This window comes from Bos mutus, chromosome 13 (genome assembly GCF_027580195.1).
Source record: "Bos mutus isolate GX-2022 chromosome 13, NWIPB_WYAK_1.1, whole genome shotgun sequence".
NCBI classification, from domain to species: domain Eukaryota; kingdom Metazoa; phylum Chordata; class Mammalia; order Artiodactyla; family Bovidae; genus Bos; species Bos mutus.
In genome coordinates, this window is record NC_091629.1 from 28,876,904 (window position 1) to 28,895,413 (window position 18,510).

Genomic DNA, 18,510 nt, shown 5'->3' on the forward strand with positions numbered 1-18,510 from the left:
TGGGAGACAGCAAACCACAATGACACATGGAGAGGACTGCACGTTCTCTGGACACAAGGGGAGGCTGGGGCCCTGTAGATGACCAAGAGCATCTGGCGTGTCTTCAAGAGACAAGCTCTGACAAGGCTCTTCCAACCCACGGTTCTAAGGGAGGACAACGTACTCATGCTGGAAGACACCTTGGGGGTGAATGGATTTATGACACTGGGAGGGCTCAAGCCCACGGAGGGTGTAGGCGAAGCTGGAACAGCCTATCTGGGAGCCACCTCGGGACCCCCTTTAGTGTCGAGCAATGACTGTGAACCACAAAGGTTACAGACCTGAGGGCAGCAGTCCAGTACCCAGACCAGGAGAAGCATTCCCAGCAACAAACACATCCATCTACAGAGCACAAGCCTGACCCCCGCATCCCTGTTCTCCTTCTCTTTGCCTGATATTTGGAGTAGGATGGCAGCCTTTGGGGCCACATAAGCCCCAGGATCTCTGGATAATTGAAAGGAAGTCTCAAGAGGGTGGAAATGGTGTTCCATAGACTCTGCAGATGAGAGCATGTCGACATTGGAGCAATTTGCTGGGAAAGAAAGAAAAACCAAGCTGGGGAAACATACCCAGTGTCATTGAAAGAAAATTTCACATGATTGCTGGCCTTGTAGAATTCATGCTCCAAAATTGTCCTATTTATAGCCTCCATCCATTTTTCCTGGACTGCTTCTCTGGCTCTTGGAACAGGAAAGAGCTGTTTATACGCTGGTGATGTTAACATTGTTGTGAACACTGGAAACATCAGGGAAGGGAAAGACCTGGGGGAGAGAAATGGAAATGCAAAGTGAAGCAACTTCTGGTTTGTGAAGACTTTTTGTTGACTTCTGCTCTCACCAATCAATTTTTAAATAGGTTAAGCAATAAAAACATTTTAACACATTTAGAAACCTTTTAAAGCATTCAGGGATTCCTAAGGGAGCCTAGGAACCTCAACTTCTTTGGGGATTAGAAGCTGCAGAATGTGAGCTGGGGTTGCAGGGATGGGTAGGGGAGAGGACTCAGTCATTCCACAGGTGGCCCCGAGAAAGAAGGGCTTTGGAGCAAGGAGAATGCCTGTGGTCAGAGTACTCTCTCTTTTTTTTTTTTATTTTATCGAAGTATAGTTGATATACAATATTATGGAAGTTTCAGGTGTACAAAACAGCCATTCACAACTTTTAAAGATCATATTCCATGTATAGTAGTTATCAAACATTGGCTAAATACCCTGTGCTGTGCAATATGTCCTTGTAGCTTATTTATTCTATACTTAGTAGTTTGTACCTCTTTCTCTCTTATCCTTATATTACCCTGGTAACCACTAGTATGTTCTCTATGAGTCTGCTACTGTTTTGTTAGTTGTATCTTTTTAGATTTCTCATATAAGTGATATCATACAGTCTTTTGTGTTTCTCTGTCTGACCTGGTTCACTTAGCTTAATGCCCTGTAAGTCCATCCACAGTGATGCAAACAGCATTATTTCATTCTTTTTTACAACTGAACAATATTCCACGATGTATATATACCACATCTTTTTTATCCATTCTTCAGTTGATGGACACTTAGGTTGCTTCCTTGTCTTGGCTATTCTTGAACATTCTAGCAGTCTAATCCATACTCCCAGTTGGAATTGGGACAACAAGGAATGTATCATTCGGAAAACAAGTTGACCTATTTTTGACAAAAAGTAAACCGTGAACCACATTTCAAAGAAGAGTCCAAAGTCTGATTTCAAATGGGAGCATGAATACTTACCATCCAGAAGCCTTGAGAATTCTCGAGCAAACATGTTCTGAACATCAGCTCCACACCAGGTCACAGAGCTGTTTGGGCACCAGGAATTTTAAGGATGTGAATGAAACAAACGATTTCAGTCAAGAAGCAGCCCAAACTCTGTAAAGACGTGCAGATGTGTAAACATACAAGTGCAATTCAGCCTCAGGTAGTGGCGTGTAATGACAAACAGCTCAGCAGAGCAGTTAGGATCGGAGGAGCTGAGGAATAACCAGGTTCCAGTTGTTAGCTGTGCGACCTTGGCCAACTTGTTTAACTTCTCTGTGTTTCACTGCTTCATCTGTAGAAGAGAAATAATAGTAGTCCCTACTTCCCAGGTTTGACTGAGGATGAAATTAGTTGATACTCATGAGTGAGCAGAACAAAGCCTGGAACATAATAACTGCTCAGGGAGTACTAGCTGTTGTATGTTCATCAACAGCTCCCAACCTCAGCCTTCCCATCTGTAACATGGGAGTAATAATTAAAGGCTGCCTTTAAAGGATGAACATGGGGCTTTCCTAGTAGTTCAGTGGTAAAGAGTCTGCTTGCCAATGCAGCAGACATGGGTCCAGGAATATCCCACATGCTGTGGAGCAACTAAGCCCGTGGGCCACAACTTCTGAGCCCCTGCTCTAGAGCCTGAGAGCCTCAACTACTGAAGCCTGTGCGCCTGAGAACATGTGCACCACAACCAGGGAAGCCAGTACGGTGAGAAGCCTGTGCACTGCAACTAGAGAGTAGCCCCTGCTTGCAGCAATGAAGACCCAGCACAGCCTTAAATAAATAAATAAAATTGTAAAAAGGATGGCCATTACCAGATGGGACTGTGTGAAGACTTGGAGCCTGGTCAGGACTGTTAGGCAAAGTGTTCCTTAACTTTCCACAGTGTTACACTTTGTGATTTTACAAGTGTTTGTTGGTGATGAGGCCAAAATCACCCTGTGATGCACTGCCTCCCACATCACACATCCCATTAAAGAGAAGCAGAGGGAACATATATACACCTATGGCTCATTCATGCTGATATTTGAGAGAAAACAACAAAATTCTGTAAAGTATTATCCTTCAATTAAAAAATTTTTTTTCCTTTTTTTAGAGAAGCAAGTAATGGATACAAATCTATCTCACACAAGACTGACAATAAAACCTTTTGCCTTCCCAAAGATACAGGAACCCAGAACCCTCTTGCCTCTGCTGGGCCACCAAGGAACCACATGCATGCAGCCTCTGGGGATCAGGACCAGGGTAATGGATTTGCGCCATCACAGAGTCAGGCCCAAAACAAAGTCTTTGCCACCAAATGGAGGATTAGTACAGATGAAGTGGCAGAACTAAAATGCTGACCTCATGAGCTGCTGTCATCATTTGCCATACCTGCTCCACCGACTGTGCAGGGAAGTCCCCTCTGGTGCCTGAAACCCTCCCACCCCAACAAACGACCACTGAGGATATTTGCCCATCCTACTTTGTCCACAGGCTTCCCCTTCCGGCCTCTCTCTCCACCTGTCCTGCTCCTAACCACCTGGAAAACCCCAAGTGTGCACTTTCCAGCTTGAATGTATGGGCAGTTCATTTCTAAAGCCCCTCATGCTTTTCTGCAAAACCTTTAAAAAGAGAAGATGGATAGATGAGGCCAAAATGAGCACACAGATCTTACTCAGCCCATCAAAGATGCTCCAACCCGTGAAAACAAGACTTTATAAATGTCACTCTGTTAATACCAGGTCAAATGTTCCTAATCACTAGAAAATAAAGTAAGATTTCTGTCAAGTTAAATGCCATTGTTCTAATCATTAGATCCTGGCATCTGAAAATAAGAGAGAATGTGTCTTCCTCTCTGCTGTGAATGACAAGCCATGAGCCATCCCTACTGTTAACTGACAGCTGTTTAATAAGCCATGTGATTGGATAAAGCTCGTCTTTCAGCCTAACTAGTGGCTCATATCAGTCCCTAAACACCTGCTGAAAGTGAAAGTCGCTCAGTCATGTCTGACTCTTTGCAACCCATGGGCTATAAAGTCCATGGAATTCTCCAGGCCAGAATACTGGAGTGAGTAGCCTATCCCTTCTCCAGCAGATCTTCCCAACCTAGGAATCGAACCAGGGTCTTCTGCATTGCAGGCAGATTCTTTACCAACTGAGCTATCAGGAAACCATAACGTCATACTCTGTTACTGCCACAGTCACAAAAATCTTAAACAAGGCTGTAAAATGGACATTTCTTTTTTCTTTTCCTCCCAGTTATTGAATTTGGAATGTTTCAGGTTACTGAGACAATTAAGCAAAGAATGGTTAGATATCATTTCTAAGTGTCACACCAAATGCTTTGGGAATGCCTCTTTTTTGTTGGCTTCATATGGTTTGGGGATTTGTTTTCCATTCCTATCACTGATGCAGAAGTAGCTAAATGCAGTGATCCTTGTCTTCCAAGAGTTTATCATCCAAAGAAGGCAGTGGGATCAACCACTGTGGAACAACTAGAGAAGGCCGGACAATCAGGGACTGCATGATGGTGGGTTTCTGAATGAAGAACATCCCTGAGAGCTGGCACAATCAGGGAGAACTTCCTGGGGAGGTGTTCCTGCTGGTCAGAACCCTCCCATGATAAGAGAAGACAGACCATGAGCTGGCTCTGGACTATGACAGGTGAGCATCAGGGTCAGTCCCTGGAGGACCTCAAGAGGCAGTGGTGGAGGACCTCATGCCTTGCGATACATGTGGTGACGGAAAATGAATGAGCAAAGAGACAGATGAAAGTAACCTTTGAGGAAGGTTAATCTGGCTGTAGTGCACAAAATGTAGGGGGAAATGGGGAGAATAGTCTGGCCATTCGTCTGTGAGGCTGTCTCAGTGATTCTGGGGTAATGGTCGCAACCTCTCCTAAAAAGACACTCTTAGAAAAAAATTGAGGGGAAATAACAGGACTTGGTGATCTGAGGAATATTGAAGGTATCTTTGGGGCTTGGAATATGTGGTTCTCCCTGTTTTCCAGAAAAACCAATGACTTTGAGTCAGCTTCGGGAGCTGCACTCAAGACTAAAGGAAGCAACGGCTTTGAAGGAGACCCTGCACAGGCTTCCTAAAGGACCAACACGCTTCCTTTATGGGGTGCTCCTCACCCACAACCCTGCCATTCCACTGTTAAATGGAACATACTTCCTTATCATTATGTGAGCCTCAGCCACTCTACAAATCTTACAGGAATAACTTCCCGCCTTCTCTGGAGGCTTGATCCCAGAGCTGCGGACCCCGAGCCCCTCATCAGGCCGGAACGACTGATGGCCTGGGTGTGGCCACAGAACCGGGTTCCGTCAGGACGCCTTCAGCACCCTTGGTGAGCAGGTCCAACTGCAGGTCAGCCAGTCTCCCATGGGTCGGGTTGCAACCCTTAACAAAGCAGACCTGGTATTCTTCTCACGGAGCACAGTATCCAAAATATCCTTTGTAATGAAGCACATTTAAAGGTTTCTTTTCAAAGCATCCTCCCAACTACTGAAAACAACTTTTTTCTTTACTACTTTTCACAGTGCAGGATAGCACTAACAACCTTGACCACTCATGTGTCTAAAACACCATTCTAATGAAAGCGATGATAAATTGATTTTGGCTGTCAAAGGCCGTTTAGATTTGGCAAATTTGGGGCCTTCATTGTGTTCACCTGGCTAAGTCATGCCCAGGACTGCAGAGTTTCTAGTAAGGACACAACACTCCTGAAGTCCACTTCCAATCTCTGAATCCTGGGAACATGAGTTACGCCCCAAAACCAAACGCTGTGATACTGTCATAAGGCCTTGTAAGCAATGAAGAGACGGTTAATACAGTACATGACACCAAAGATAAATTATCCAGCTGCACCTCCCATAATTAAGAAGGAGGCATGAAATCAAAGGTAGAGACCTAGACAAAAAAAAAAAAAGGAAAGCAGTTATACTTGTAATTCTGGTTTTCTGGCTATTCTTGTTTGGCAGACAAATGTTGGAGGTTTTTTATCTGTCAGCTCTCCCTATAAGTTCTCCATTTGGTGAACTCTTATGTAATGTTTATGCTGATTTATTTCTTTTTTTCAAATTTTTTTCTTTCCCTGAGCCCAATTATCTTATAGACTATATTTTTAATGTATTTGTTTTTAATTAGAAGATAATTGCTTTACAATGTTGTATTGGGTTTTGCCTGTTTCTTTTAAAAACAGTAAAAAAAAAAAATCCTCTAAAATGTAGTATGAAAATCTTTAGAAAGAAAATTCAGATGAAACTGTCATTTTCTGAGCCAGTTTATTTGGAAAGACTCATTACACAGACTTAAATATCAGTGAAAGAAATGGCCCATTTTCTAAGTCAAAATGTCTGTATTGTTCTGAAAACCTGTATTTGAAACCTGTCACATGAGTTCAAATTTAAATGAATCGCTACTTTCTAAAAGGGCATATTTTTAAAAAGCAAAGGATAGTTGCCATGTGTAGGGAAACGATGGTATTTAGAATTTAGTCACCAGTTTGAAAACTTAAATATCCTATAATCTTTTCTGGGGCTTTTCTGGGCTGCCCCACCCCCAGGCAGCATCAGAAGCCAGGCTGCTTCCTCCTGCAGCCCGTCTGCTCCTCCTCTGGATCCCCACGCCCTCCGCATGCTGACCTTCAGAGAACACAACTTCTCTTGTCCTCCCCAAGCCCAGCGGTCCTCTCCCGTCAAGTGGGGGGGCCACTGGGGAGTGTAGCTTACGTAGAATCTACTGAGGATGCGGGGCCACAGACAGGGGGCCCAGGCAAGAGGGAGTCTTTCAAGGAACCCTGGTTTAAAAAAGACTCTTGGTGTCATGGGCTGAACTCACATTGACATCCTCACTTCTGTGCCTCAGAAAGTGATTGCGTTTGCATGCACCTCAGTGTTCATAGCAGCAATGTTAACAGCCCAAATATGGTAGCAAAAGAAGTGTCCATCAGCTGATGAATGTTTTCTATTGCCTGCCAAGGCAGGAGATGCAGAAGACGTGGGTTCAATTCCTAGGTCCAGAATATCCCCTAGAAAAGGAAACAGTAACCCACTCCAGTATTTTTGCCTGAGAAATCCCAGGGACAGAGGTGCATAGTGGGCTATAGTCCATGGGGTTGCAAAGAGTTGGACACAACTTAGCAACTCAACAACTATGTATCTACATAGTCACATCTTCTCCATCCATCATATATATATATATAACCACCGAAAGTGAAAGTCACTCAGTCATGTCCAACTCTTTGCAGCCCCACATACTATACAGCCCATGGAATTCTCTAGGCCAGAGTACTGGAGTGGGTAGCCTTTCCCTTCTCCAGGGCATCTTCCCAACCCAGGGATGGAACCCAGGTCTCCCACATTGCAGGCAAATTCTTTACCAGCTGAGCCAGAGGAGAAGCCCCATATATATATATAACTGCTCAGCCATAGGAAAGAATGAAATTTTGCTGTTTGCAATAATACAGATGGACTTATTATTTTGCTTAGTGAAATAAACCAGAGAAAGAAAAATACTGTACTTCTCACTTATAATGTGGCATCTAAAAAAATAAAACAAACTAGTCAATGTAATAAAAAAAAGAAACAGACTCACAGATATAGAGAACACACTAGTTGGTTACCAGTGGGGAGAGGGAAGAAGGCAGGGGCAAGCAGGGGTAGGGGATTATGAGATACCAACCACTATGTATAAAATAGGCAACAGGATATACGGTACAGTACTCCTGGTATTTTATAATTACTATGAAAAGTATAATTTTTAAAGATTGTGAATCACTGTCATACATGTTAAACTTACATAATATTGTACCTAAACTATATCTCAATTAAAAACTTTATAAACTCATCCCTCACCCCCACCTCCGGTGTCTGTAAAGAGGTAATTAAATAAGAATGAGGTCATCAAGGTGGCCCTGGTCATATCTGACCAGTGTCCTTAGAAGAAGTGTTCAGGACAGAGGAAGGGTCACCTGAGGACATGGGAGAAGATGTCGACATGCCCAGGAGAGAGGCCACAGAGAAAACAGCCTGTCCTCACCTTGCTCTTGCACTCCCAGCCTCCAGGACTATGAGAAATAAGTTCCTATTGTTGAAGCCGCCCCACTGGTAGTGTTGGTTATGGTAGCTCAACACACCTGGTGTGAGTGTGTGCCCAGTTCGACCTCGCTCCTCCTGCCAACTCAAGCTTTTCCATCATCCCAGGCCTGATAAGTGGCAGGTGGTATGACAGGACCCTGGCAGAGCTATAGACAGCAGACCCACAAGTCATCAGAGTCCAACTTCCTCTACCTTCCTGCTGGGATGTGCAGAGGCCACAGGTATGGGAAGATCCAGCCAAGATGAAGGCCTGAGCGGAAGAGCATCAAGCAAACCCTCTGCAGGACCACACACCCTGCCTGGGAGAGCTGGTTCCTCCAAGCAAAGTACCTTAATATAGATGCTGTGATGTGGGGAAAATGGGATCAAACTGGTTGATCAGAATTCAGACACGAAAGAAAAGATTGAACTTGATTCATAGAATAACAGAAATTTCTGTCCCTGAGACAAAAACCTTGGGAACAGATTTGATAGTTTTTCATTCTTAAAAATAGAATTTAACTGTCACATCCTCACACCAGGATGGGTTTCAGTTCTGAAATCAAATGTGTCCTTGTTCACAATCAGTGTTCCATGGCAGTAATCAGAAGATGAAAATTTCACTTTCTGTCTCTTTTTCCATGTTCATCTGGACAATGCGTTGCTTTTCCTTTGAGCCTGTTTTAAACTTTCCCTATTTCTTCATTTTCTTTAAAACCAAAGGCTTCACATTTTAAGATAAAGATGAGAAAGAAACATATTGTTTATGGTGCAAAGAATCCCAGATCTCTCTCAATCACTGATACACTCTCAGCCAATGTATTTCTATGAGTGTAAACGTCTCAATAATTTATTTATGAAACAGCAGTAAATCAACACGACCTCATCAGCGGACACTAACTAGTTGTGTTGTCTAGAAAGTGCTGATGTGGTGCTACAGCTGTTGGTGTTTCCTTCTGATGAATGGAGGGGAACAGAAATAGAATTTCTTGGCACTGGATGGCTGTGTCTCCACACATGCAGTCAATTCCTTCCACTACAGGAGAGGAAGTGTCAATCCACGTGGCTCCAGGAAGATTAGATGCAGGGAGGACAGTGGTGGGGTGGGGAGAAGGTGGGAGGTGAGTGCTGGGAAGTGGGGTCAATGGAATCAACACGGATGACAAGACGGGAGCAGCTAACACTTGGTGTGTCTTGGGTCACAGCTCTCGACTGGCTGATGGCCGTCAACAGTCAACAACGCCTATCAGAGGTGCTGTTCCTGTCCTCACTCGAAGCTGTTTCTTATCACTTGGTTGATGTTCTTCATTGCTTGTTTCAGCAGCTCATCAGACTGAATCGACTGCATGTCAGGCACTGCGGTAGACTCCAGAATCGCGGCCGTGAGCTAAAAAGACAAAAATATTAACATCTGTCCTTGCAACCTGTTATTAGCATCTTGAAGCTGTCACCTTAGGAAACAGAATATAATAATCCGATTTCCTGCATTTTTAGGTTACAATTAAGATTTGAGTTATGTTTTGCCTTCATTGTTGTTCAATGACTAAGTTGTGTCCGACTCTGCAACCCTGTAGACGTGGCCTGCCAGGCTCCTTTGTTCTCCACTGTCTCCCACATTTGACCTCCTAAGAACCCCTGAATGATGACAGAATAAACAGGATGTGTTTTTCTCACTCAAGGAGTAGTACGTGTAGCTAGACCCTTAATGATTGGGCTGCATTCCATCCCCTGGGTGAGTTCTGTGTCTCTGGTGCTGTTTAGGACCCCTTGGAGAGAAGTTCTTTCTCTTCCTTTGGAAGCAGTATGGGATGCAAACTCAATTCTTGGGAATTTTGCAGCCATTTCATCACCATGAGGGAAATAACAAAGATGAATCATGGGATTGGTTAGCAAACCTTAGAGAAATCCAAACAATCATTGCCAGGGTACTGCTCAAACCATACTGTAAGGATAATGTCCACTTCCTACAGTTAGACAATTGTGTATTTTCTTTTACTGGATAGTGTTCATGTTAGTCACACAGTCATGTCCGACTCTTTGTGACCCCACGGAATGTAGCCGACCAGACTCTTCTGTCCACGGAAGTCTCCAGGCAAGAATACTGGAGTGGATTGCCATTTCCTTCTCCAATGGACAGTGGTCAGTGTCAAATCACTGACCACATGGAAGAGTAACTGAATCATTTCATTTTTTATCTATCCATGTTACAGCTTACTGAAATTTACTTCTCTTGCAATTATTTAAAATCGTGAGGAAAAATTTTATATGTTGGTTTAATAAGGATTACGAGGTTGCAATTTTCAAAATAACAGAATATAACAATGAAAAACATTTGAAGATTATTGATTTAGAAAGCATCACAAAACATCCATTCCAAAGCAAAGTTATCTGAAATTTGGCATTTTAAAATTTATTTTAATATCTTTGTCATTTTTCTCAAAAGAGTGATCAATGACAAATACCTTTCATGTTTCAGTGGTGAAGTATGTATTATTTGGTTTAATTAACTAATAATTGCATCATAATTTCCAGTGATGATCTTTCCTGAAGCTATACCTCTGATGATATTTATTTTGTTGGATTTTTTAAAAATCCCCTCAGAATAAATGTTTTAATATTTTTTAAGTAGTGTGGTTCATACACGTTTTAGATCTTCCCTTGTGGCTCAGAGGGTAAAGAGTCTGACTGCAATTCAGGGGACCCAGTTTCAATCCCTGGATCTGGAAGGTCCCTTGGAGAAGGCAATGGCTACCCACTCCAATATTCTTGCCTGGAGAATCCCATGGACAGAGGAGCCTGGCGAGCTACAATCCATGGAATTGCTAAGTGTGGACACGACTGAGTAACTAACACACACATACACATGTTTTAACAGAAACATAAAGCATTTTGATAGAAACACACATATGCACATGTACTTAGAGATTTTAACTTCTAGGACTTTAGAATGAATTTGGAGTTCTTATTGTCTTAAATAATTTCAGCAAACATACAAAAGAAAATGAATTAAGTTACAGTAGGTGGTAAAACTGTACAGTGTACAGTCCATAGATGTAACCATCTGGATGCCTGTGGAGAGGAGCAGAATATAGCTTTAACTGATATGTTCTGGTCTGAACAGATGTTTCCAAACCCACATGGAGGATGTGTCTCTGAAAATAACACACCAGTTCCAGGGGTAACATTAGAATTGCTAGCAACAAACTGCTATTTGCTAAAACTAATCGAGATAGAACATCAGAAGTGTTTTATAGGGGAGAGGGTCATAATGCACCCTCATTGAGAGGTACCCAACAAATATGTATAAGTGCAGCCACACTCACAATCATGTTAACAAAGATGTATAAATCCTGCAAATAAGGCAAAAGGATGGGTATTTGTGAATGTGTTTGTGTGTGTATTAAAATTATTTCACACATGAGAAAATCCTCCCTGGCAGTAAGTTTCAACATTCCTTCTCAGCTGAAATCTAAGAATAACATTTTCCCTATTGAGAGGCATTCTGTTCTCGTCACACTCCTGAACTGAAAAGCGATCCCACCGTTTACATGCCATCATCCTACCCTTTAACGTGCAATGACCAGCTCTTGCCTGTTTAAGTGTGACAACCAACCATCCAGCATCTTGTCTGTAAGTGCTACCCCTATTGCGTAAAACCCGGAGAAGGCAATGGCACCCCACTCCAGTATTCTTGCCTGGAAAATCCCATGGACGGAGGAGCCTGGTAGGCTGCAGTCCATGGGGTCGCTAAGAGTTGGACGTGACTGAGTGACTTCACTTTCACTTTTCACTTTCATGCACTGGAGAAGGAAATGGCAACCCACTCCAGTGTTCTTGCCCAGAGAATCCCAGGGATGGGGGAGCCTGGTGGGCTGTCGTCTATAGGGTCACACAGAGTCGGACATGACTGAAGTGACTTAGCATAGCATTGCGTAAAAGCAAAAATCAGAGAGGAATCCGTAAGATGGGGAAAGAAGAGGAGGAGAAAAATAATCACAAATAACGATTTGCATTTGTTTTACATGTGGTTTTTTTTGGGGGGGTGGGGGGGCATGCTCCCTAAGGCAGGAATGAAGTAAAGGGGACTGGGACAAAATGGTGATTTCACCCTGAACATACAAGCAGATTACCAAAAGCAGGTATTTGTCTTTATGAAGAAGTGAGAGGAATCCAAAGAAGTTATATATCAACTTCTAATATATTCAAATTTGACATAATAAGTTGTGGATGCTTTAATTAATATGGGATAAAATATACAAGACTAAATAAAACATCAAGGTAAGAAGTCAACATGGGAAGTATTTGTCTGAACGTTTTATAATTTTTCTGATGAGATTAACAATTGACATAAGAAAGTCTGTTTTTACACAAAACTGGAAATAAGTGTAAATGGTGTCCTTTTAAAGCAGGTTTCTCAAGTGGCTCAGTGGTAAAGAATCCACCTGTCAATGCAGGAGATGCTGCTCTTGTTTCTGGGTCAGGGAAATTCCCTGGAAAAGGGAACGGCAACTCACTCCAGTATTCTTGCCTGGGAAATCCCATAGACGGAGGAGACTGGGGAGCTACAGTTCATGGAGCTGCAAAAAAGTCAGACACAACTTAACTACTAAACAACAACAACAAAGAATCATTTCCTTTCAATGATTCTAATATTCTTGTTTCTCTCTATTTCAGAATGCTGTCCCCAGTGCCTACTAGGATTAAATTAGATTTTTCCCTCAAATTAGGAAGTCTGTGTTATTAATTTCCAACAGATGAGTAAAACCAAACTAAATTGCAAAGTTTATTGCTTATTTTTGTTAACTCCCTTACCTGTTGGTGTCAATTATGATTTAGGGTTAGAGGCAGATAGCAAAGAACTGACATAAACTCAATAACCAGACAGCTCGGTTCTTGGAGTTAAACTTTGAAAAGGAATCTCCTCGTACATAATGTAATTTGCTTGACAACAAGAGGGAATATTTTGTAACTGGACTCTCTAAAGAATACCTTTATGGCTTTGAGTAATATACGGTTTCTTACCAGAGTAAAGTGAACTGAAAGTTATATAAAATTAATTCTAAGCTTTTCAATTTTCCCTTGAAGAAGAAATCTCTCTATTGCACTCCTGCATGTGCAGAATGTGGGAATCAACTGAAATAAAGGAGGTTTCCAGGGTGCTGAGACACAACCTCGAGCCGTATTTCATTGTCTGGCCAAATATTTGGGAAGCAAACCAGAGCACAGACATGGGGCTAGAACTGTAAACAAATAACTGGTTATCTAAAACTCCAAAGCCTGCAGAGTTAAGCTTGGACTTTACCAGAAACAGCCAGCAGGCTCCCCTACAAGAATCTGGGTGTCAGTCTGTCCTGAGGCCATAAATCCCATGAGCCTGATGTGCTGGGACATAGATTTCTCTAACAACCTTCTTGCCTTTCTTACCCATGCCAGACACTGTGATCTGCTTTCAACCGTCAGAGACCAGCACAGATGCTGACGGACAAGAGAGGCCCTCCTTGGTGTTTATCAACCTCAGTGAGTTATGTGAGATGCTCTGCGTTCCTGAACATCCTTTTATGGTTATTAAGGACATACAAGGACCTAATGCTTAAGGGGCTTCAGAAACGCCGCCCCGCGCACCACTTAGGCATATTGAGCATTTCTGCGCTGGAGGTCTGGAGAACCAGCAGACACAGGAAGAGCTGTCTGACCTCCCATTTGCTATCCAAAAGCAAGTCATCAAATTCCCATGAGAAGGGTGCCCTCCCTGGACCAGGAAGATCAGAATGTTCTTATTGATGCCTAAACGAACCCATATAAGCCACCTGCTAAAATGAACTGAATGATCCATTAGACTCCCCAAAATATCTCCCAGTCCCTGTCCCACAATGTATCGCCCCCAATCCAAGCCTCTTCTCCTTGTCACCTCCCTACCGTTCCTCATTCTTTATATAACAGGCATATCAGCTTTGGAAACGCAGAGCTTCTTCAGATCTTCATTTTTCTTCTGAACACTTCCCTGGGCACATAAAAGTATTCAACACAATTTGAATGCTTTTCTCCTGTTCATCTGTCTTGCGTCCGTGTGATCCATGGGTCAGTGGTGAGTCTAAGAGTGTGCAAGGGAGGTTTTCCTCTTCTATGAGCTCACCTTGTTTTAATGCTCCTTCAGAGGAGTCCTTCTCCCTCACACACTTCTGAAGCTTCTGTTTCTAAAAGGATGACCGCAGGGCTCAGTGATGGGGTTGGGTTGGGAACTTTCCTGGGAAAAGCCTCTCCTCTGACATCTAAATAAGACATGAGTAAACCTTGAAAGACGTTGTCCATTCTGCCAAGCACATGGCAGAATCTCCTTAAATATTTGTGAAGTAAATATCTGTCAACCCATTAGTTCTTCACATGGAAAACGCAGCAGAGGTGGGACTCAGTCTGTGGGGCTGACAAGCCATTATGGGTCAGCTTTTCTTGTATTTGGAGTTGACTAAACTGCTCATCTTAAAGTGAAAAAGAATTTATCTGAAGTTATTTGCTGACTGTGCACAATTTGCCTCTTCAGAGTGATACAGTGCAATACAGTTGGGGTTTTTTTAGGAAAACATGAAAAAAGAAAAAACAAAGAGAAAATTGTACTTCTCTCTTTAGGAAAAAAATGTAATTCTTCAGTAATAAGCCCTAAGTTGAAACGGATATTGAGAGGTATGTATGTATGTGTATATATATATATATATATATATATATATATATCTCCAGTATCAACATGGTCTGATGGTTTAGTTGCTCAGTCATGTCAGACTCTTGCAACCCTATGGACCGTAGCCCACCAGGCTCCTCTGTCCATGGGATTCTCCAGGCAAGAATACTGGAGTGGGTTGCCATTTCCTTCTCCAGGGGATCTTCCCAACCCAGGAATCGAACCCAGGTCTCCTGCATTGCAGGCAGATTCTTTACCAACTGAGCTATGAGGGAAGCCCAATATCAACATAACTGAAGGTTTTCTGGTCATTTTCTACTTAGATGCATGTCTATGAGACACATCATTCAATGCTCGAGCATCCAGCTCAATAGACACTAAACCTCCTTCACAGCAAGCAGTGTATGAGACACTGGACACTGTGATAATGTGGAATAGATAATGCCCAGTTCACACTTATTGAACTTATTATATAATACTTATTATTAAAGTAGAGCAGTCCTATTAGAGAATTTCACTTCAGTTCAGTCACTCAGTCGTGTCCAACTCTTTGCGACCCCATGGACTGCAGCATGCCAGGCTTCCCTGTGCATCACCAACTCCCAGAGCTTGCTCACATTCATGTCCATTGAATCGGTGATGCCATCCAACCATCTCATCCTCTGTTGTCCCCTTCTCCTCCCGCCTTCTATCTTTTCCAGCATCAGGGTCTTTTCCAATGAGTCAGTTCTTCGCATCAAGTGGCCAAAGTACTAGAGTTCAGCTTCAGCATCAGTCTTTCCAATGAATACTCAGGACTGATTTCCTTTAGGATGGACTGGTTGGATCTCCTTGCAGTCCAAGGGACTCCCAAGAATCTTCTCCAACACCACAGTTCAAAAGCATCAATTCTTTCATGCTCAGCTTTCTTTATAGTTCAATTCTCACATCCATACATGATTACTGGAAAAACCTTAGCTTTGACTAGATGGACCTTTGCTAGCAAAGTAATGTCTCTGCTTTTTAATATGTTGTCTAGGTTGGTCATAGCTTTTCTTCCAAGGAGCAAGTGTCTTTTAATTTCATGGCTGCAGTCACACCATTATTTTGGAGCCCAAGAAAAGAAAGTTGTCACTGTTTCCATTGTTTCCCCATCTATCTCCCATGAAGTGTTGGGACCAGATACCATGATCTTAGTTTCCTGAATGTTGAGTTTTAAGCCAACTTTTTCACTATCCTCTTTCACTTTCATCAAGAGGCTCTTTCGTTCTTTGCTTTCTGCCATAAGGGTGGTGTCATCTGCATATCTGAGGTTATTGATATTTCTCCCGGCAATCTTGATTCCAGCTTGTGCTTCATCCAACCTGTCATTTCACATGATGTACTTTGCATATAAGTTAAATAAGCAGGGTGACAATATACAGCCTTGATGTACTCCTTTCCCGATTTGGAACCAGTCTGTCATTCCATGTCCAGTTCTAACTATTGCTTCTTGACCTACATACAGATTTCTCAGGAGACAGGTCAGTGATCTGGTATTCCTTTCTCTTGAAGAATTTTCCAGAGTTTGTTGTGGTCCACACAGTCAAAGGTTTTGGCATAGTCAATAAAGCAGAAGCAGATGTTTTTCTGGAACTCTCTTGCTTTTTCAATAATCCAACAGATGTTGGCAATTTGATCTCTGGTTCCTCTTCCTTTTCTAAATCCAGCTTGAACATCTGGAAGTCCACGGTTCACATATTATAGATGTTACATTGTTCCAGCAGCAGCAGCAGCACCTTGTGAGCTGTGAAGACAAAGAAGTTTGCCCAGTGGCACCCAGCTAGCAAGCTGCAGAACACTTTGGATTAAAGGATTCTCCCAAAACAACACCCACTGTACATATCCACGGGGGTGGGGCAGTCACAGAGGTTTATGTGTTGTGAGAGGACAGTCTGTGTCAGACTGTGGGATCATAATGGGCAGTGACTTTGAGGATCGGGAAGGCTTTTTCTAAGTTTTATTTTCTCTTACTTTTTATTGGAGTAGAGTGGAGTTACAATGTTGTGTTACTTTCTGCTGTATAGCACAGTTAATCAGTTATACATATACATACATTCACTCTTTGTTAAATTCTATTCCCATATAGATCATTACAGAGTACTGAGAAGCGTTCCCTGTGCTCTAGATAATATAGATATTTATGCACTGTATAGATTATAGTCCATAAAATAAAAATATAAGTATTGTATAATATATATGATATGTTATATATTAGATAAAGTATATTACATATTATTGCATATTTCTATATAGTAGATACATTATTTGATATATAATTATATATATTCTGTTTATTGTGATTATATCATTATAATACAAATACTATACTATATAACATGCTATATAATTTATAATATTGAATATTATATATGCTATATAATTTATATATCATGTATATAATATAAATTGTACTATATATGTATATATACTGTACTATTTATATTATATATAATATATAGTAGTTATGTGTAATTGTCCACTATTATAGCATGTTATATAACAGTGACCATCCCTGTGAAGCAGATGATCTTGGTCACTGCCCTGGAGCCCATCTCTCTCCTGCCAAGGTTACTGGCTGCCCTACTTGCTGTGTAGGTCTCTCCCTGCACCCCCAGATGAATTGCTGCACCCCATCCCTCCCAGCCAGCCTGAGTCCTGTGGTCTGATTTGTTTTACAGCCTCACAGTAGCTCTTGTCTCAACGCAGAGCAGGTTCAACTAAGGTTGAAAATCTGGCTGTATATGTTCAGGCTGATATCCACCCAATACCAACTGGCCATGCAGTCCCCACATTGCCACTCATCCTACCCTTGTACCTACAGGTCACTCTTCAGTCAGGCAATCCAGAAAGACTGTCCAGCTAGTGCTAGCTTAATGAGTCAAATCCTAAGAACCATGAAAACCTCAATATTTGAAAAATGAATATGTTTTCAATAATCAAGGTCTGAACTGTACCCAATCATGTTCGCCTACTGGCAAAAGTGAACGTGAATGTCTCAGTAAACCTAATGAGATGTGAAATAGGAGACTGAAGTCATGAGCGTGAACACGCTCAGGGGAAAGATCCAGAGCCCGCATCTCTCACCTGCCAGTCCTCACTGCCCAGCCGGGACGACCCCTCTGGTCCTCTGTCCTAGGTGACCAATCCAGGGCAGTACTAGCCCCACCCAGGATTCTGGCCCTGAGAAAAGGTTTCACTTAAAATAACACATTTGGGAGAAACTCTTCTCTGCTGAAAAAGATGAAGAATCTTACCTAAAGCATCTAAGCTTGTAATTCAGATGTCTTATTCTTCTCTTAAATGTGTCCAAAAATCTTACCCTTGATACGGAACTTATGTGAAGAGGGGGACCAATCATCAAAAAGAATGCCTCTCCACACATTCTTGCTAAGAAGTGGGCTGGGGAGGGGGGTTCAGGCTAACTCCACCAGCGAGGAGCAGAGCCTGGAGGAAGACAGCTCTAAAATAACAACCAGACATTCCCTCTTCATTTAAACCTCCCTCACAGGCTGTTAACATTCCATTGAAGTGGCTGACATATTTGTAAAAATTACTATATTTCTCAGCCTTGGGGGAGGCCCTGCCTGAGAAACAGCAAGTGGGCTGCCTTTGAAATAAAGTCTCAGATCCAGAGCAAGAAGATGCCATGCACCCAAGAAACCCAGGTCCCTACGGGGAAGTGCACTTTCCTGTTGGGCTCTCCAGTTCCCGGGGAACCCAGGACCCCAAGGGTACAGGGGTCCCAGGCCACTGGCCCATGGGGGCCCCACACTTTGACATCTAATTGCAGTGTTTCTCTCCCTGAACCCGAGTCACCCAGCTTCTTCTCCTGATCCCTGAATTCTGCACTTCCCTCATCAGGTTGCTCTTGAGAATTCCTGCCATCCCACCCTGGTCCCAGCTTCCTAGAGAAAGTGTTTTAGACACTTTTATGAAGTAGAAGGAAGGAGGAA

At 42.5% G+C, this 18,510-nt stretch overlaps 1 long non-coding RNA gene across 1 annotated transcript in view; it reads right to left on the reverse strand.

Moving 5' to 3' along the window:
• Positions 1 to 6,055: 6,055 nt before the first annotated feature.
• The window catches only part of LOC138990410 (uncharacterized), a 42,814-nt gene continuing 30,359 nt past the window's right edge, over positions 6,056 to 18,510 (reverse strand). The window contains exon 2 of the long non-coding RNA XR_011466499.1: positions 6,056 to 9,250. This is a non-coding gene — a long non-coding RNA (uncharacterized lncRNA). The remainder of the gene's footprint in view (positions 9,251 to 18,510) is intronic.